Raw genomic sequence first — 18,764 nt, 5'->3', positions numbered from 1 at the left:
GTAAGGTGAAAGTGAAGGAAGCTGGACTTGGAGCGACGCTGTGATTATCAGATAGCATTAAGGAATTTTGGACCGTGCAGCTGTCTGCTATTTGAATCTGTCCCACCTTCTAGAGGTTTCACTTGTTGCTACCATACTGTAACCCATTCTTGTAAACAGCTCATAAAAACTTACCCAGTACCATAAAAACAGCTTGTGTGTGTCTTCTATTCACTATGTCTGGATAACCCTAATCACTACTTCAGTAAAGCAACACTTAGATCATTTTGCACCACAATGAACATTTTTTTGGGTTCTAATTGTATTCTTTCAGATAAAATTGTGTGTTGTTTATGTTTGACCAATGTTTTTCTTGTGAATGTTGTGTACCTATAATTCTGCTGCAAATAAAGTTTTTCCATTGCACCTATGCATATATGTACAGTACTTGTGTATATGACAATCAAATTGACTTTGGCCACTCTGAAATAACAAGGAGTGTGCTTGTCCACGGTGTCTTTTGCACTTCAGGATGTTAGAAAGTGCTCTTCAGGAAGTGATTTGCTTTAAAAGTGTAATGAATGCTGTTAGGTGGAAATCTTTGTACTTTTATAATTCATAAAAGGCAGTAACCAACTTCACAGCAAGCTTCACAAATGTGATCGTTGTTGAAGTGAAGCTGGTATGGAGATAAATATTAGACAAGATGCTGAGATTCAGATCCCTATTCAGATTTAGATTTATTTATCACACGTACGTCAAAACATACAGTGAAATGTGTCTTCTGCGCCAACAACTAACATAACCTAAGGTCATGCTGGAGGCAGTCTGCACATGTCTCCCCACATTCTGGCACCAACTTCCTTGACCTTTTTTGCCAGGGTACTTGTGAGAGCAGGCAGGGACATGGACCTCTGACTGTGCAGTAGTCTAATGGAGTGTTGAATTATGTATTGGCCTCAAGTGTTTGGAGTAGCACCTATAACCCGCGAATCAGAGATTTTCTGCAATGCGGTAAATCGAGAATCACTATAAACATAGTAAAATTACCTTTTTGCTTAGTACTTATTTAAGGAAATATGAGTGATGCTGGGAAGGCTGACATCCTTTGGAGTTGTAAAGAAGATGGCAAGAAACCTTCTTGAACCCTGTGATGTCAAGGTGAATTCAGCAGTTTGGCTTGCTGATGATTTAATACTGAAGCTGGAATAACATCCAGTACGTGGAAAAAGGATCTCATGCTAGGATCTAGGCATCATCCCTGAAGAAGAAGATAGCAAAGTTTGTCATTGAAACATTAGTTATAATCGATAACTGTACCCGGCTGGAAGCCCAAGAAGAGTCTATTCAACATTGGGTATGTTACTTAACATGTTCACATGTTTCAATCACGTCCTAATTCTCAGGGTATGGGCAAGACCTGACCTTTGTCATGTGCCCTGATTGCTTTTGTGACATTGGAGTTGGTGCTCTTGTTGAAGTGCATTGGTTTGGTGTCCTTTTAGAGTCCACTTAACAATCAATCACCTTGCATATGAAACATTAGGCCCATCGAGTCCATGCCAACTGTAAGGAGCATTTCCTTTAGTCCTTCTCTCCTTTTGGCCCACTATCCTATTATCACTCATGTCTTCATCAACTCCTTGCTGATTCTACTATCACTGATTTGCCAGTGATTGACAGTGGCTGATTAACCTATCAGCCAGCTCATCCTTGGGATGTGCGAGGAAATGAGAGCTCCTGGGGAAACCATGCAGTCACAGGGAGAATGGGCAAACTTCATGCAGACAGCACCCGAAGTCAGAACCAAATCTAAGTTGCTGGAGCAATGAAGCAGTGGCTCTATCCCTGGGACTAGATGATCATATTGGAAGCATGCATGGGTTAGGCCAAAGAGCCTTGATCATACTATGACACCATGACGACCTGCTACACTGTTACACTGACACAGGGCTGCAGTACGTGGCAGTGCAGAGTGATCAAAGTAGTCACTGTTGCAAAAAAAAAAACAACTCCCAAGAATAATCCCAGAACTAAGTGGCAATGTTAAACAGTCTTTAAAGTTGACAAGATAAGTTTGGGAAAAAAAAATATTTCCACTTTTGAGGGTGTTTGGTCAACGTAAGAGACATCATTGAATCTAGGAGAAACTCCTTTAGCTAGAGGGCAGTGAGAGGGCAATGTGGTCTTCTTATCGTAAGGCAGTGGTAGTACTTATCAAGTCAAGTTGAATTTATTGTCATTTGCACCATTTTGGCAATGTACAGGTACAATGTAAAACTTGATTGCAACAGTATCATCAAATTTGAATTACCTAAATCTAATTTTTTTAGATACTTACAAATTAGAAATTTCTTACATAAAATTCTTCCATCTTTTCCTAATTCAACTCCATCGGATTTTTCAGATTTGATTTTTACTTTTAATCCTTGTCAGAAGGGATTAGTAGCTTTTATTTATAACATGATTATGAAGATACAGCCAGAAATATCGGATAGAATTAGACAAGAATGGGAAAAAGAACTTCGATGTAATATATCAACAGATAAATGGGAAAAAATTTTACAAATGGTTAATTCCTCCTCTATTTGTGCTAAACATGCTTTAATACAATTTAAAATTGTACATAGAGCTTATATGTCTAAAGATAAACTTGCCCGATTTTATTCGCATATTAATCCTCAATGTGACAGATGTCACTTAGAAGTGGCTTCATTGACTCACATGTTTTGGACATGTCCCACTTTACATAACTATTGGAAGGACATTTTTGATGTCATTTCCTCAGTATGGAATATCGATTTACAACCCCATTTTATTACTGCAATTTTCGGTATACCAAATGAAGATGGCAATCAGCTTTCCCCTTCAATCAGACGAATGATTGCCTTTGTAACATTAATTGCCAGAAGGTCTATATTACAAAACTGGAAAGAAGTAAATCCTCCTACTACATTTCAGTGGTTCTCCCAAACTATTTCTTATCTGAGTTTGGAAAAAATCAGAAGCACTATCTTTGATTCTTCAATTAAATTTGAAGAAACCTGGGGACCATTTATTCGACACTTTCATATGAATTAATTTGGCTTATTTCAGATCCTTTTCTCTACTTATACTTGTTCAGGTATGGAGTTCTGGAGTTCTTTTCTTGACACCTTTATATATTTATAAAGTGCTATTATTGCCCATGTTAGTTTTAGTTTAGTATTTTTTTTCATTATATATTTTTTCTCATATATAATTTCAATTTTTTTTTTCTTTTTTCGACGATTATTTTTGTTTTTCATATATATTTATATAGACTTGATTGATTTATGTACCTTTTGTTGATGGATGTTTTAATAGGATATTATTATCCTATTACTAATGTAATCTCAAGTTTATTGAATCTGTAATCTATTCATTATTTTGTGTTGTTTTTTTTTTATATATGAAATTTAATAAAAAGATTGAAAAAGAAAGAAAGAACAGTATCACAGGCACGTACAGTACATTATGTACATCAGGTATGTGCATATATTAGTGTCCATATTTTGGAGTCTGGTGAGGCATCTGCTGCGACTGATGGTCATGTACGCTAGAGTAGTTGAGGTGAGTTGTGCCAGTGTATGTAAGAGAATGGCAGACCATTTATAATAAGGACACAAGAAAGTAAGAGCAGGAGTGGCCACCAAGCTCCTCAAGCCTGCCCCCAATTCAATATGATCATGGCTGATCTCTAATGGCCTCATCTTTTCTTCTGCGTCAGTTCCCTTTAACCCACTGTTCCTTGATCTTTCAAATATTTATCAATCTCTCTTTAAATATGTCTAACAGTCTGGCTTCTATCGACATAACTAGAACTTTATTTTGCAGCTCTGTCCCCTTTTCACGCCCCATTCAGGATATTCCAAAATGTTTTACAGGCAAGGAAGTACCAAAATTTCAACTGCAGTTTATGCCACAGCTTCTCTCAACAAAGATTTTCATATATACACTGCCAAGCCTGAGATAGTCTTACTTCCTCAAGATATAGTGCAGATGTCCCATTGCTGGCACCGATTCCTAGTTAGTGCGCTCATCGTTGCAATCAATCCTTGTTTATACTGCTGATCTACACTTGGGCACAGCCTTAGAGAAGACGAGCGTCTGCCTCCCCCATTTTTGTAAACAATCTTGCACCATAGTTGGCTTACAGAATGTTCTACTTTGTTTTCAAAAATTAGATAAATTTGATGTTTTTGTTCTAAGGTTGTTCTTTCCTGTTCTTGGCAGTTCCTGGCCTCCATAACATACACACTAAGCAATAACTTTCCTTTCTTTTCAGTTCAACAGCTTTCCCTTCTATGCATTTGGTACTGACTGAGATTTATCAAGGCAGCTAAGAAAGGGAGAGCTTTGCCCAGCTGCAGATAGCTTTAATTACTTTTTCTCATATAAGTTTTACTACCAAGCCTGTCTCTAATTGCCTCAAGATAGTGAGCCACTGCAGAAAGTGCAGAGGTGTTTGTGCAGCAGTTGATACAGAGACGTAGATGCATTTCTTCCTTCAGAGGGCTGTGAACTTTTGGGACTTTCAGGATCAGATTTAATATCACTGGTATATATTGTGAAATTTGTTGTTTTGCAGTAGCAGTACATTGCAATACATAGTAATAAGAACTACAAATTACCGTAAGAAATATATATATATTTAAAAAGTAATGCAATAAGAGGTGGAAAAGTACTGAGGAAGTTTTCGTGGGTTCATCGTCCATTCAAGTAATCTGATGACTGAGGGGAAGAAGTTGTTCCTGAAATGTTGAGTGTGTGTTTTCGGGCTCCTATGCCACCTCCTTGATGGTAGCAATGAGAAGAGGGCATGTCCTAGGTGGTGGGGATCCTTAACGATGGACACTGCCTTTTTGGGGCATTGCCTTTTGAAGATGTCCCGGATGATGGGGAGGTTAGTGCCCATGATGAAAATGGCCGGCTGACTTTACAACTTTTTGCAGCTTTTTTTCAATACTCTACAGTGACCCTTCCATACCAGATGGTGATGCATCAGTTTGAATGCTCTCCACCGTACAAGTGTCTTTGGTGACGTACCAGTTCTCCTCAAACTCCTAATGAAATATAGCCACTGTCATGCCTTCTTTGTAATTGCATCAGTGTGTTGGGCTCATGATAGATCCTCAGAGATGTTGACACCCAGGAACTTGAAACTGCTCACACTTCCTTCAAAGAGCTGTAAAAGAAGAGCCAGTGAATGCATTCAGGACTAAAGCAGACTACCTTTTGGTCTGAAAGGAGTTCAGAATCTTGGTGAATAAACTGAAAAGTGATGTTGAGGTCATGATCACACTAGCCGTGATCTTGTTGAACAACTGAACAGACTCAAAGGCATAATACCTACTCTCCCTCCTATATCTTACGTACTCAAGAGTTGCCCACATTGCTGCGGTATGATGTCAGACTGGTAAGGGTGAGCAGGCTTCCTTCTCTAAAAAAAACTGCAGTGAAACTGTTCAGATTTTAAAAGAATTCCATTAGTTTCATTGTGTCATTACCAACATTAGCTCTTTAATTCCTATGTAAATTAACTGGATTCAATCCAAGTTTCCATGTGAGATTAGGACTCTAAAAACTGTAGGTATTAGCTACTGTATCTCTGGTCTATTAAACTTGATTATTAGTCCAGTTAAAAATAAGTTATAAAACTGTATCCAAATGAATTTGAGAATCCTTCCATAGATAAGGGCAGTTAGTGTAGTTCCTCCTGTATTCAATCCTGACTTTGGGCGCTAGTTGGGCAGAGTTTACAGATTCTTTCTATCGTAGGTTTCTGCTCACATTCCAAAAAATGTCTCAATTCGCCACTGTAAGTTACCCGTGGTGTGCGTGAGTGATCAGAGATTTGAAGCAAATTGATGGGTCTGTGGACAGGATCTGAAGTAAAATAAGGAGAGGAGGAACAGATCTGATAGCATCTCCGGGAGGTCCCTCAGAAGGCAGCACCTATCATTCAAGAGTTAACACCATCCAGGCCATGTGCTCTTCTTAATGCTTCTGTCAGGTAGGAGAATACAGAAGTCTGAATTCCCACACCACCAGGTTCTGGAACAGCTACCTTCCTACAATCATCAGGTTCCTGAACAACATTAACCTTATCTCAGCAACAGAAGTTTATGGACCACCATGGTTCTCTGTTGAGTCTTATTTTTTGTACCAAGGTCTTTTGTTTTCTCTCTTAATTGCCTTTTATAATTTATATTCTTTGTGTTGTCTGTACCTATGTGCCAATGATGCTGTGCCGAGCAAGTTTCTCACCGTTCTTGTGTACTTGACAATAAAGTCCACTTGACCCGACTTGGATAAGTCCCCAGGAGCCAGAATGGATATGATGGGCTAAATGGCCTTCTCCTGCATTATATAGTGTATCAAATGGACTTTTGTAAATGGAAGGGTTGAGCCTTTTAGTTGCCGAAGCTCTTTAAACAGCTGCAGCAGGTTTTAAGTTTTCTGTTTCCTCTATAGCCAGCTTGGTATGCAGACAGGAACTCAGCGAGAATGCTGTTGGCTTCACCCCAGACAATTCTGGTGGGATTGATCCCGTCGATCCCGTGACACAAACTGGTGGGATCTGCCCAGCAAACACATCCTTCGCAGTTGGGAATTTTGAATATCTTATAAGTTCTTTCTGATTTTGCTTCACCTTTTACCACAGAGAAGGAGGCTATTGAACCAGTCATAATGGTGCCAGTTCTTTGAAGAAATTCTCCAGTCCAACAACCCCCACTTTCCCTCAGGAGTCTGGCAAACTGCAGTTCTGAGGATTCATATTTTTAAATTGATACTCATTTATCATTGTCACATGTAGTGAGATACAGGGAAAGACTGAATGCCATATGTAATTACATCAAGGTGATAAAAAGGAAAGCAGATTGATGAATCTGTGGTTACAGAGAAAGGGCTCCTTAGAGACTATGTTGAAGAACTGGAGCTGTAGCTTGATGATCTTTGGCTCATACGGAAGAATGAGGAGATGATAAGAGCTACAGGAAGGTAGCCACCCCTAAGTTGCAGGAGGCAGGTACCTGAGTGACTGTCAGAAGAGGGAAAGAGAATAAGCAGCCAGTACAGTACAGTGCTGCGGCCCTTCCCCTCAATAATAAGTATATCACTTTGGATACTTCTGGGGGGGATGACCTACCAGGGAGAAGCCACAACAAACAGGTCTTTGGCACTGAATGTGGCTCTGTGGAAGAGAAGGGAGATGAAGAAAAATGCAGTAGTGATAGGGGATCCCATAGTTAGAGAGCATGGAGAAGATTCTGTGGATGTGAACAGGACACCTGGATGGTATTTTGCCTCCCAGGTGCCAGGGTCAGGGATGTCTCACAGCATCCTAAAGGGGGCGGGTGAGCAGCCAGAAGTAGTGGTGCATATTGGTACCAACGACATAGGTGGAAAATGGGAGGAGGTCCTGAAGAGGGAGTAGAGGGAGTTAGGTAGAATGCTGAAAAGCAGGACCTCCAGGGTATTAATCTCTGGATTGTTGCCTGTACGTCACACCAGTGCGGGTAAGAATAGGATGACTCACCAAATGAATGTGTGGCTTTCTTTTTCAATCTTTTTATTAAATTTCAAATTAATAATTAATCAATTAATAAACATAGCAATATTGATAATGGTACATAGAGATCGGGATTACATTAATAACAGTTAACATGTGAAAACACAGATTCCAAGTAACAAATGGAGTTTAGCCTCTTAGTAACTAACCATGAAGAAGATATTTTATAAAAAGAGAGGAAAAAACCCCTAAACTAAGAAAAACGAAACTAAAAAAAAACAAAGATTAGCCTGCCATGTTTCATTGGTTAAAATTATAATTTGTCGTTAACTCCACTCCTCTAATCATGAACAAAAAAGAATTACTAAAAAAAGGATTCAGAAAGCGTCAACTTATATGAAAATATTGAATAAATGGCCTCCAAGTTTCTTCAAATTTAACCGAAGGATCCATAGTACCGCTCCTAATTTTTTCCAAGTTTAATCATGCTATCATTTGGGAAAACCATTGAAATGTGGAAGGGGGGGTTGGAATCTTTCCATTTAAGTAAAATGGATCTTCTGGTTGTTAATGTCACAAATACAATTAGATGACAAGCTGATGAGGATAACTGACTGGAGTCTATCACTGGCAGTCCAAAAATTGCAGTAATAGGATGAGGTTGTAAATCAACACGCAGAACTACTGAAATAATATCAAAAATATCTTTCCAATATTTTCCTAGAAGAGGGTAAGACTGGAACATATGTGCTACTTCAGATTACATCCATCACAAACAGGATTTATATGACAGTAAAAATGAGCTAACTTATCCTTGGACATATGAGCCCAATGAACCACCTTGAATTGTATCAAAGCATGCCTGGCACACATTGAAGTATTAACTAGTTTAAGAATTTTCTCCCATTTCTCTGTAGATAAAGATATTTGAAGTTCCCTTTCCCACTCATTCGTAATTTTATCAGATGTACTTAGATGTATTTTCGTAATCAGATGATAAACAATTGCTATTAAACTCTTCTGATAAGGATTTAAACCTGAAAAAAATTTCTGTAACTTCGATGTGATATTGGAAAGGTAGGTAAAATAGCGTTCAGAAAGTTTCTAATCTGTAAATATCTGAAAAAGTGTGATCTAGGCAAAATACCATTATCAATATTGCTATGTTTATTAATTCGAAATTTAGTAAAAAGATTGAAAAAGAAGAATGTGTGGCTGAGGAACTGGTGCAGAGGGCAAGATTTCAGATTCCTGGATCACTGGGATTTCTTCTGGGGTAGGTACGACCCGTACAAACGGATGGATTACACCTGAACCCAAGAGGAACCAATATCCTTGCAGACAAGTTTGTGAGAGCTATTGAGGAGGTTTTAAACTATACAGCAGGGGGGTGGGAACCAGACTAACGGAAGAGAATGGAGCAATTGGTATTGTAGATGTAGTGTGTGGCTGTGAGGAAGGATAGACAGATTATAGGCAAAACTGCAGTCAGTGGGATGAGTTGTAACATGAGGGAAAATATTGAAAAGGGTGATGAATATAGGATTGAAGGTGTTGTATTTGAATGCATGCAGTATATGGAATAAGGTAGATGGTGTGTGTGGCGCCTCGTCGGGGCGCCATCATGACAAGCTTTTTGCATCGATCTTCATACGGCGTGTCTTGCGCATCTGAAACCTGGCGGAGCCCATCCCTCTCCAGGTTGTTTTTTTTACGAGGTCGAGTTGCTAGCTCAACACTTAACCCAGGCACAGGTGGAGAGCATGCAAGGGAGCCAGCCGGATTTGAACTCGGGACCTCTCGCCCCGAAGTCCAGCGCTGACGCCACTACACCACCAGCCGGAGTAAGGTAGATGATTTTGTAGTGCAATTAGAGATTGACGGATATGACATTGTGACACAGTCATGGCTGAAAGAAGATCATAGCTGGGAGCTTACCATCTAAAGATACACTTTGTATTGAAAGGACAGGCAGGTAGGCAGAGGGGGTGGGGAGGTTCTGTTGGTAAAAAATGAAATCAAATCCTGAGAAAGTAAGATAGGACTGGAAGATGTAGAATCTTTGTGGGTGGAGTTAAGAAATGGCAAGGATAAACAGACCCTGATGGGAGTTATATACAGGCCTCCAAATAGTATACAGGATGTGGGGTACAAATTATAACAGGAGATAGAAAAGGCATTCAAAAAGGGCAATATGATAGTAATAGGGGTTTTCAATATGCAGGTAAATTAGGAAAATCAGGTTGGTGCTGGATCCCAAGAGAGGGAATTTGTAGAATGCCTATGAAATAGCTTTTTGGAACAGCTTGTGGTTGAGTCCACTAGGGGAAAGGCAATTCTAGATTGGGTGTTTTGTAATGAACCAAATTTGATTAGGGAGCTTAAGGTAAACGAATCCCGAGGAGGCAGTGATCATAATTTGATAGATTACCCCCTGCAAATTGAGAGGGAGAAGCTGAAGTCAGTATCAATATTACAGTGAAGTAAAGGGAATTTTGAGGCATGAGAGAGGAACTGGCCAAAGGTGTTTGGAAGGGAACACTAGCAGGGATGACAGCAGGACAACAATGGCTGGACTTTCTGGGGGCAATTCGTAATGCATAGGACATATATCTCAATGGTGAGGGTGTATTCTAAAGGGAGGTTGAGGTAACTATGGCTGACAAGGGAAGTCAAAGACAGTTAAAAAGCAAGAGTACAATATATAGTGGGAAGTTCGAGGATTAGGAAGTTTTTTAAACCAACAGAAGGCAACAAAAAAGTAAGGAAAGAAAAGAAGAAATAGGAAGGGAAGCTAGCTAACAATATAAAAGAGAACACCAAAAGATTTTTTTCAAGTATTTAAAGAGTAAAAGAGAGGTGAGAGTGGATATCAGACTGGAAAATGATACTAGAGAGGTAGTAATTGGGAACAAAGAAATGGTGGAGGAACTTAATAAATATTTTGCGTCAGTCTTCACTATGGATGACACGAGTAGTGTGCCAGAAATTTAAGAGTATCAGGAGGCAGAAGTAAGTGACATTGCTATTAATAAGAGAAGGTGCTTAGGAAGATGAAAGGTCTGAAGGTAGGTACTGTAAATCACCTGGACCAGATGGACTACACTCCAGGGTTCTGAAAGAGGAAGCTGAAGAGATTGTGGAGACATTAGTAATGATCTATCAAGAATCACTAGATTCTGGAATTGTTCCAGAGGACTGGAAAATTGCAAATGTCACTCCACTCCTTAAGAAGAGAAAGGCAGAAGAATGGAAATTATCACCCAGTTAGCCGGACTTCAGTGGTTGGAAAGATGTTAGAGGATGAGCTTTTGGGGTTCTTGGAGGCATATGATAAAATAGGCCAAAGTCTGCATGGTTTCTGTGAGGGGATATCTTGCCTGACAAATCTGTTGTGAATCTTTGAGGAAATAACAGGCAGAATAAACAAAGGATATTATTTACATGGATTTTTAGAAGGCCTTTGAACAGATGCCACACATTAAGCTGCTTAACAAGGTAAGAGCCCATGGTATTGCAGAAAAGACATGAACGTGGACAGAGGATTCGTTGGATGCCAGTGACTAGTGTTGTTCCACAGGGATCAGTGTTGGGACCACTTCTTTTCACATTATATATCAGTGATATGGATGATGGAATTGATTGCATTGTGGCAAAGTTTGCAGATGATATGAAGATAGGTGGAGGAGCAAGTACTGTTCTGGAAGCAGAGTTTGGGAGAAGGACTTATACAGATTGTGATAATGGTCAAAGAAGTGGCAGATGGATTATAGTATAGAGAAGAGTATGGTCTTGCACTTCGGTAGAAAGAATAAAGATGTAGACTATTTTCTAAATAGAGAAATAGAGAAAATGCTCTAATTGGAGGGAAAATACAAAAACCAGAGGTGCAAAGTGTCTTTGGAGTTCTTGTGTAGGATTTCCTAAAGGTTAAGTCAGTGGAAAGGGAGGCAGATGCAATGTTAGCATTCGTTTCAAGAGGTCTAGGATATAAGGGCAAAGATGTGATGCTGAGGCTTTATAAGGCATTTGTCAGATTGCACTTGGGAGTATTGTGAGCAAATTTGGGCTATTTATCTAAGAAAATATGTGCTAGCATTGAAGACTGTCCAGAGGAAGTTTATGAGAATGATTCCGGGAATGAATAGGTTAATGTATGAGGAGCGTTTGATGGTTCTAAGCCTGTACCCACCCGGAGATTAGGAGAATAACTGGGGATCTCATTGAAACCAATCAAATATAGAAAGGTCTGGATAGAGTGGATGTAGGGAAGATGTTTTATATATTGGGTGGGAGTAGGACCAGAGGGCACAGCATCAGGCCAGAGTGACATTCATTTAGAACAGAGTAGAGGGAGAATTTCTTTAGCCAGAGGGTAGTGATTCTGTGGAATTAATTACTGCAGGTGGCTATGGAGGCCAAATCATTGAGTATATTTAAAGCAGAGGTTGAAAGGTTCTTGATTAGATAGGGCTTCACAGGTTATGGGAAGAAGGCAGGAGAATGAAGTTGAGGGGGATACTAAATCAGCCATGATGGAGCAGATTTGATGGGCCGAAGGGCCTAATTCTGCTCCAACAACTTATGGCCTTATGTGCAGTGAAGGTAAGCAAACAAATTATAAAAGCCAAGACAAGGTAGATTGGGAGATAAAAGAGTTCATCCTTTATTATATGAAAGGACTATTCAAGAGTCCAATAACAGTGGGACAGAACATATCCTTGAGCTGGTAGAACATGCTCTCAAGCTTTTGTACCCTCTGCTTGATGGAGAGAAGAGAGAATGGCCAGGTGGACTATGTTAGTCGCTCTCCTGAAGCAGTGGAAAGTGTATGCAGTTAACAGACAATCCGTTCATCATTGTTAGAGCCACTGTCTCACAGTGACTGAGGTCTGGGTTGAACCCTGACCTCTCGTGCTGTGTGGAGCTTACATGGTCTCTCCAGTTTCTTCCATCATCTGAAAGATATTTGGGTTACTTGGCTAATTGACCACTGTAAATTGCCCCTAATATATAGTTGAGTGGTAGAATCTGGGGAAGGAGTGGGGGAATTGACGTAGGTTTCATGCAAAAATGTTGGTGATTGGCACAGAGTGCCTCATCTTTCAATGTCTCTGAAGTGTGAAGGTGTATATTAAAGGAGAAGGACAAAGGCTTGCAGAGGGGTTTTGAAAGATGAATTATAATTGCCATGGGTCTGGTATTAGAAGCCTGGGGCAGCCCAGAAGGTAGAAATTGCAGTAGGAGTCCTGGCTAGTTTTATTGACAAGGGCAAAGAGGAAGCTCTACACCACAATGAGATCTTGTTGGACTCAGAGCCAAGACACACGGTGGGTAAACTTTTGCAAGTTAGGATTCAAGCAGCATTGTTCGAACAGTTGATCAGAATTCTGCATTTAACGTACTGATGTTTCTTCATACTTCTTAAAAATTCTTCATCAGGTATGAAAAGAACTAATTTTCACTGCCATGGCTAATATTAAACCTTGGCAGCCACGATAGTATTCCACTAAGAAACCTTTTTGGCAACTGGCTTCCCTTCCTCATTAAAATCAAAAACAAGTTTGTTAGTACGTAGTTTATTTCAGGCAGAAACTATAGCAACTGTTGAATAATAGAGCTTACTGCATTTTATGAAAAAAAATTTCCTCTTCAGCATTTTATGAAAATTTGTTTTCCTCTTCAAGATAATGCATCAACAGAATTAAAGGCAGGAGTGTTCATCTTCCAAGTACTGTTAGGGTTTGTTTAGATGAAATTTAAACAAATCTTCTATCAAGTCTGACTCAAGGTGGCAAAATAACCCATCATGTGGTTTTACACTGCAGCCAAACACATGCAAAACACATCACCCTTAATCCTTGAACTTATGCACTATCACATAAATAAGCAAGAGCAGAAAATGACAGGCATTCTGCAGGAAGTGAGAACATGAAGGTGCAAACTTTAGTGTGTGAATAGCAGCAAGATACACCATTTGGCCCATCAAATATTTACCTTCTTCACTTTCCCCTCAGATCTTTGTTTATCTTGTTTTAGATCTAGAGACAATGCTGTCCAGAAGATTCTCTTTGCAAGTCAAGAATGAGGTGCAAATCTTATGATTGCAGCCATTTTGCTGAGCTGGTTAAAGTAGAAGTCAGAAGTAGGAGTGTCAGCTCCTATCAGTTTGCATATAAGATGAAGTGACAAAGAACCTCATGCTCTTCCTTTGGCTGAAAACCCATCTAAAGTGGTTAGATGAGGGAATCTAATGCAAAGGGTACCGTCTGAGTTACACTTCAGTTGTACAAATGAAGAAACTGCATAAGTATAGAGCCAAACAGGTAATTATACAAATGTGCAAGCAAGCATAAAGCTAAAGATACAATATAATGATTTGGACCCTAATCCAACACCATAAATCTGTTACTACTGTTCCACTCAACTACAGCCAGGTTCCACTTAGTTATAGACCACCACAGCACTGAAACAGATTCATTAGCCAACCTGCCAGTCCCACAAACCTGCACCCAGATCACAGTCCTTCATACCCCTCCCATCCATGTACCTATCCATATTTCTCTTAAGTACTAAAACCGAACCCTTGTACTGGCAGCTCATTCCACATTTTCATCACCTTATGAGTGAAAAAGTTCTCCCTTGTTCACATTAAACATTTTACCTTTCACCCTTAACACATGACCTCTAGTTGTAGTCTCACCCAAACTCAATGGAAAAAGCCCGCTTACATTTACCCTTCCCATGCCCCTCATAATCTCGTATCCCTCTATCAAATCTCCCCTCAATCTTTTACATTCGAGGAAATAGTGTCCTAACCTATTCAACTTTTCCCAATAATTCGGGTCCTCAAGTTCCAGCAACATCCTTGTAAATTTTGTCTGCACTCTTCCAATCTTATTTGCATCTTTCCTATAGGTAGGTGACCAAATCTACACACAATACCTCATATTAGGCTGCACCAACATCTCTTATACAATTTCAACGTTACATCCCAACTCCCGTACTCAATACAGTGCCTAGAAAATGTATTCACCCCCTTGGAAGTTATCATGCTTTATTGTTTTACAAAATTGAATCACAGTGCTGCCAAAGGGTTTCGGCATGAAACGTCGACTGTACTTTTTTCCATAGATGCTGCCTGGCCTGCTGAGTTCCTCCAGCATTTTGTGTGTGTTGCACAGTAGATTTAATTTGGCTTTTTTGGCACTATTCAACAGAAAAAGACTCGTGTCAAAGTGAGAACATATCTCTACAAAGTGATCTAAATTAATTACAATTATAAAACACAAAATAATTGATTGCACAAATATTCATCCCTTCAAGTCAGTATTTAGTAGAAGCACCTGTCGTGGTTTCTTGTGCCTCACAAACGACCAGGAGACGCAGAAGATTCTTCAAGAAGTGTTAAACTTTAATTTGCAAATCAAAGCTGAGACAGTCAGTGAGCTAGTCGCTGATAGCCCACCGATCCTTGTGCATAGCATTTTTTATAGCAATCTCCTGGTTTAGTTGCATTAGCATATCCATTCGGTCTATCTACAGTTGCGTATCACCAGTACATCAGCTCCCAACTTCCCACTATTGTTTCTACCCATTAACTTAATCATGTTCTAATCTACTTTTTGGGCCACATGTTACCTCATCCCTGGCCACAGTTATCTCTTAGCTAGCCTCTCATTAACACACCATTATCTTCTTATTTGACTACATTGTTAAGTCACTGATGTGTTCAATAGTACAGAGACAATACAGAGATTTCATTCTCCTACTAAATTGGATACATACATAGCAAATACAAAGCTGACTACATAGTTTTGGTTACACAGCAAACAATGCAACTTTATACTCCAATACAGCTTTGGCAGCAATTACAGCCTTGAGTCTGTGTGAATAGGTCTCTGTCTGCTTTGCATATCTGGACACTGCAACTTTTCCCCATTCTTCTTTACAAAACTGCTCAAGCTCTGTCAGACTGCATCGTGATCGTGAGCAAGCAGCCCTTTTCAAGTCTAGCCCATGATTTCTCAATTGGACTCTGACTTCGCCACTCCAGGACATTAACTTTGTTGTTTTAAAGCCATTCTGGTGTAGCTTTAACTTTATACTAGGTGTCATTGTCTTGCTGGAAAACAAATCTTCTCCCAAGTCTCAGTTCTCCAGCAGATTGTACCAGGGCATACCTGCACTTGTGCCATCCCCCCCCCCCCCCACCCCTGACACTCCTCTATCGCCTGTCCTGCATCCCTCCCACAGTGCACCACCCTTGCCATTCCCAAAGTCCTTTGCTCCTGCCAGATTTATAAACTTGCTTTCCACTCCACATTGACAAATTCAATACTGTCCAAAAGTCTTAGGCACCCAATCTGTATATATGTACCCAAGACTTTTGCACAGTACTGTACCCTGGACAATCCCCTGAAAGTGCAACACCTCTCACTTGTCTGCATTAAATTCAATCTGCAATTTTTCAGCCCCACTGGTCCAGATCCTGCTGCAAGCTTTGATTGTCTTAACCTTTCTGTCCACTATACCCTCAGTCTTGGTGTCATCCACAAATTCGCTAATCCTGTTACATTATCATCCAGGTCATTGATATAGATGACCAACTACAATGGATCCAGCATTAATCCCTGCAACACACCACTAGTCACAGGCCTCCAGTCAAAGACAATTGTCTACAACTTTCTGGCCAAAGTCTAATCCAATTTACTACCTCATCTTGAATACTAAGTGACTGAACCTTCTTGATCAACCTCCCTTGAAGGGCCTTGTTAAAATCCATATAAACAACATCCACTGCCTCACCTTTGTCAACTTTCCTAGTAATTTCCTCAAAAAAAACCTCGTAAGATTGGTTAGACACAACCAACCACACACAAGGCTTTGCTGACTATCCCTAACCAGTCCTTGCCCAAATACTTGATATATCTGGTCACTTAGCCCACTTCCAGTAACTTTCCTCCTACTGCGGTCAGGAGCCTATGCTGTAATTTCCTGGCTTATTCTTAGGAAGAAATACCAGCTATCCTCCAATCGTCCAGCACTCCACACATGGCTAGGGTTTTAAATTTCTCTGCTAGTGCCTCTGCAATTTCTGCACTAGCCTCCAAGAGTCCAAGGGAACACCTTAGTCAGACCCTGGGGACTTATTCACCCCAATTTGTCTAAAGATAGCAAATACTTTTACCTTTATAATCTGCACAGGGCCCATGACCTCACTGCTGCATTGCCTCAAATCTATAGATTGTGTCTATCTCCTGAGTTAATACAGATGCAAAAAAAAACAACTCCCATCTCGTTTGGCTCCACAGAGATTACCATTTATCTTCTAGAGACTAATTTGTTATCCTTTGGCTCAATCTGTACAAGCCCTTTAGATTCACTTTCACATTGACGACTAAAACAATCTCCAGCCATCTTCTAGCCTTCCCGATTTCCTCAAGTGTTTTCTTGCATTTCCTTTACTCCTGTAACACCTCATCTGTTGCTAGTGACACATTCCTGCTATGCACTCTCTCTGTCTTAATCAGGACCTCCATCTCTTGCAAACCAAGGTTCCCTAAACCTTTTATCTTTACTCTCAAAATCTCTTTTGAAGGATTCCCAATTGCTGTAAAAAAAAACCTGTCTCAGTCCACACTTTCCAGATCCTTTCTGATACCATCTAAATGGGCTTTTCTCCAATTTAGAATCTTAACTCAAGGACCAAACCTATCCTTTTCCATAATTACCTTGAAACTAATAGCATTATGATCACTATGCAAAGTGTTCCCCTACATAAGCTTCTGTTACCTGCCCTGTCCCACTCCCTAAGGGGAGAGATCTAGTGTGACACACCCTCTGGTTGGGACTTCTACCTATGATTCAGAAAACCTTCCTGAACACACTTGATAAACTCTTTCCCATCCAGTCCTTTTACAGTACGAGTCCAAGTCAATATGGGGAAAGTTAAACATCACCACTATCACAAACTTTTCCCTCCATTGTCATCTACTGACTGTGCTGTACTAAAGGAATATGTACTCTGGTATGTTGGGTTTAAAGTAGACAAAGCTGTTCAGAAGTTCACAACCTGGTATCCATGAACCCCTTACTTAATGGCATTGGTCCATGGCATCAACAAGGTTGGGAATCTTTGCCCTAAATGACCAGTCTAGAAGGACAGGGCTTTCATACATGCAAATTGAAGATGCTGTCACAAACCAATTTCAAAAGATATCATTTATTAAAAAGATACCAATTAAAAAACTGCATAGTATTTTACATCACAAAATCATGTTACAGATATTCAGAAGTTTTGTGTAGATGCAACAAAAGGTTGTGTCAATGACTATATACTGAAAACAAGCAATACTTCAAATGCATGATGACACAAAAATTTCTAACTTTCACAGAAACAAGTATTAAAGTAGAAAATGAGAGTGCAATGATCAATCACAAGTCCCAAAACTACCTAGCATTTCTCCATACTTATTTCTTTCTACTCAAGCCAATGTGGCCTCTTGCTGTCTGGTTTACGCTAATGCACAAACTTCATCTAGGAAAAAGTAGAAACCAAATTATCTGCAGTTTCAAGATAGGAACTGGTTTCTCTTGTGTGACCAAATCTGGTAATACTTAATCCATGAACTGTCTTATCTGAGTCTTTTACAAATAATTGCTGATGTAAACAGTTTCAACCAGTTGCAGTAGCCAAAGCAAATCTTGTATTTCACCAAGAATGAATTTTAAAGGATTTTACTGGAAAGATAATAAATGTTTCATCACACAGTTCTAGACTTGTCACTGTGACTGGGGTTCCTGCCCACCTTCTCAATGCACATTTTGAAAATCCACTGCAGTTTTAGTAGGTTACCTTCTGTGAGGTGTATTGTCATCTGTGCCCAGTAAAATGTTGGAGGATCTCATGCAAATCTTAAGAGATAACCTAATGGTGTGGCTTCTGAAGCTAATACTATGGAATGAATCCTTAGAAAGTTCAGTCTGTAAACTGTCCTGCAACTACTACAGTAGAATTGATTTTGCACAATGATGCAAAACCTGCCGCAGCAAGTTGACATCCTGTTTTATATCTCCATTTTTACTTTGCAAGCCAACAATCTTGCAAACAATCGAACCTTATCCCCAACATTGAAACCTTCCCACATGCATCAGAGATCGAAGGACTAGTTAATACTCCTTTCCATCTGTGAGAAAGCAAAAGCCAAGCTCTCCAACAATCTCCATCCTCACACTAAGAATTTTCAGT

The sequence above is a fragment of the Hypanus sabinus genome, chromosome 1, assembly GCF_030144855.1.
Source record: "Hypanus sabinus isolate sHypSab1 chromosome 1, sHypSab1.hap1, whole genome shotgun sequence".
Lineage (NCBI taxonomy): Eukaryota > Metazoa > Chordata > Chondrichthyes > Myliobatiformes > Dasyatidae > Hypanus > Hypanus sabinus.
The sequence above is the reverse complement of the archived record's forward strand: the minus strand, read 5'-3'. Positions refer to the sequence as shown.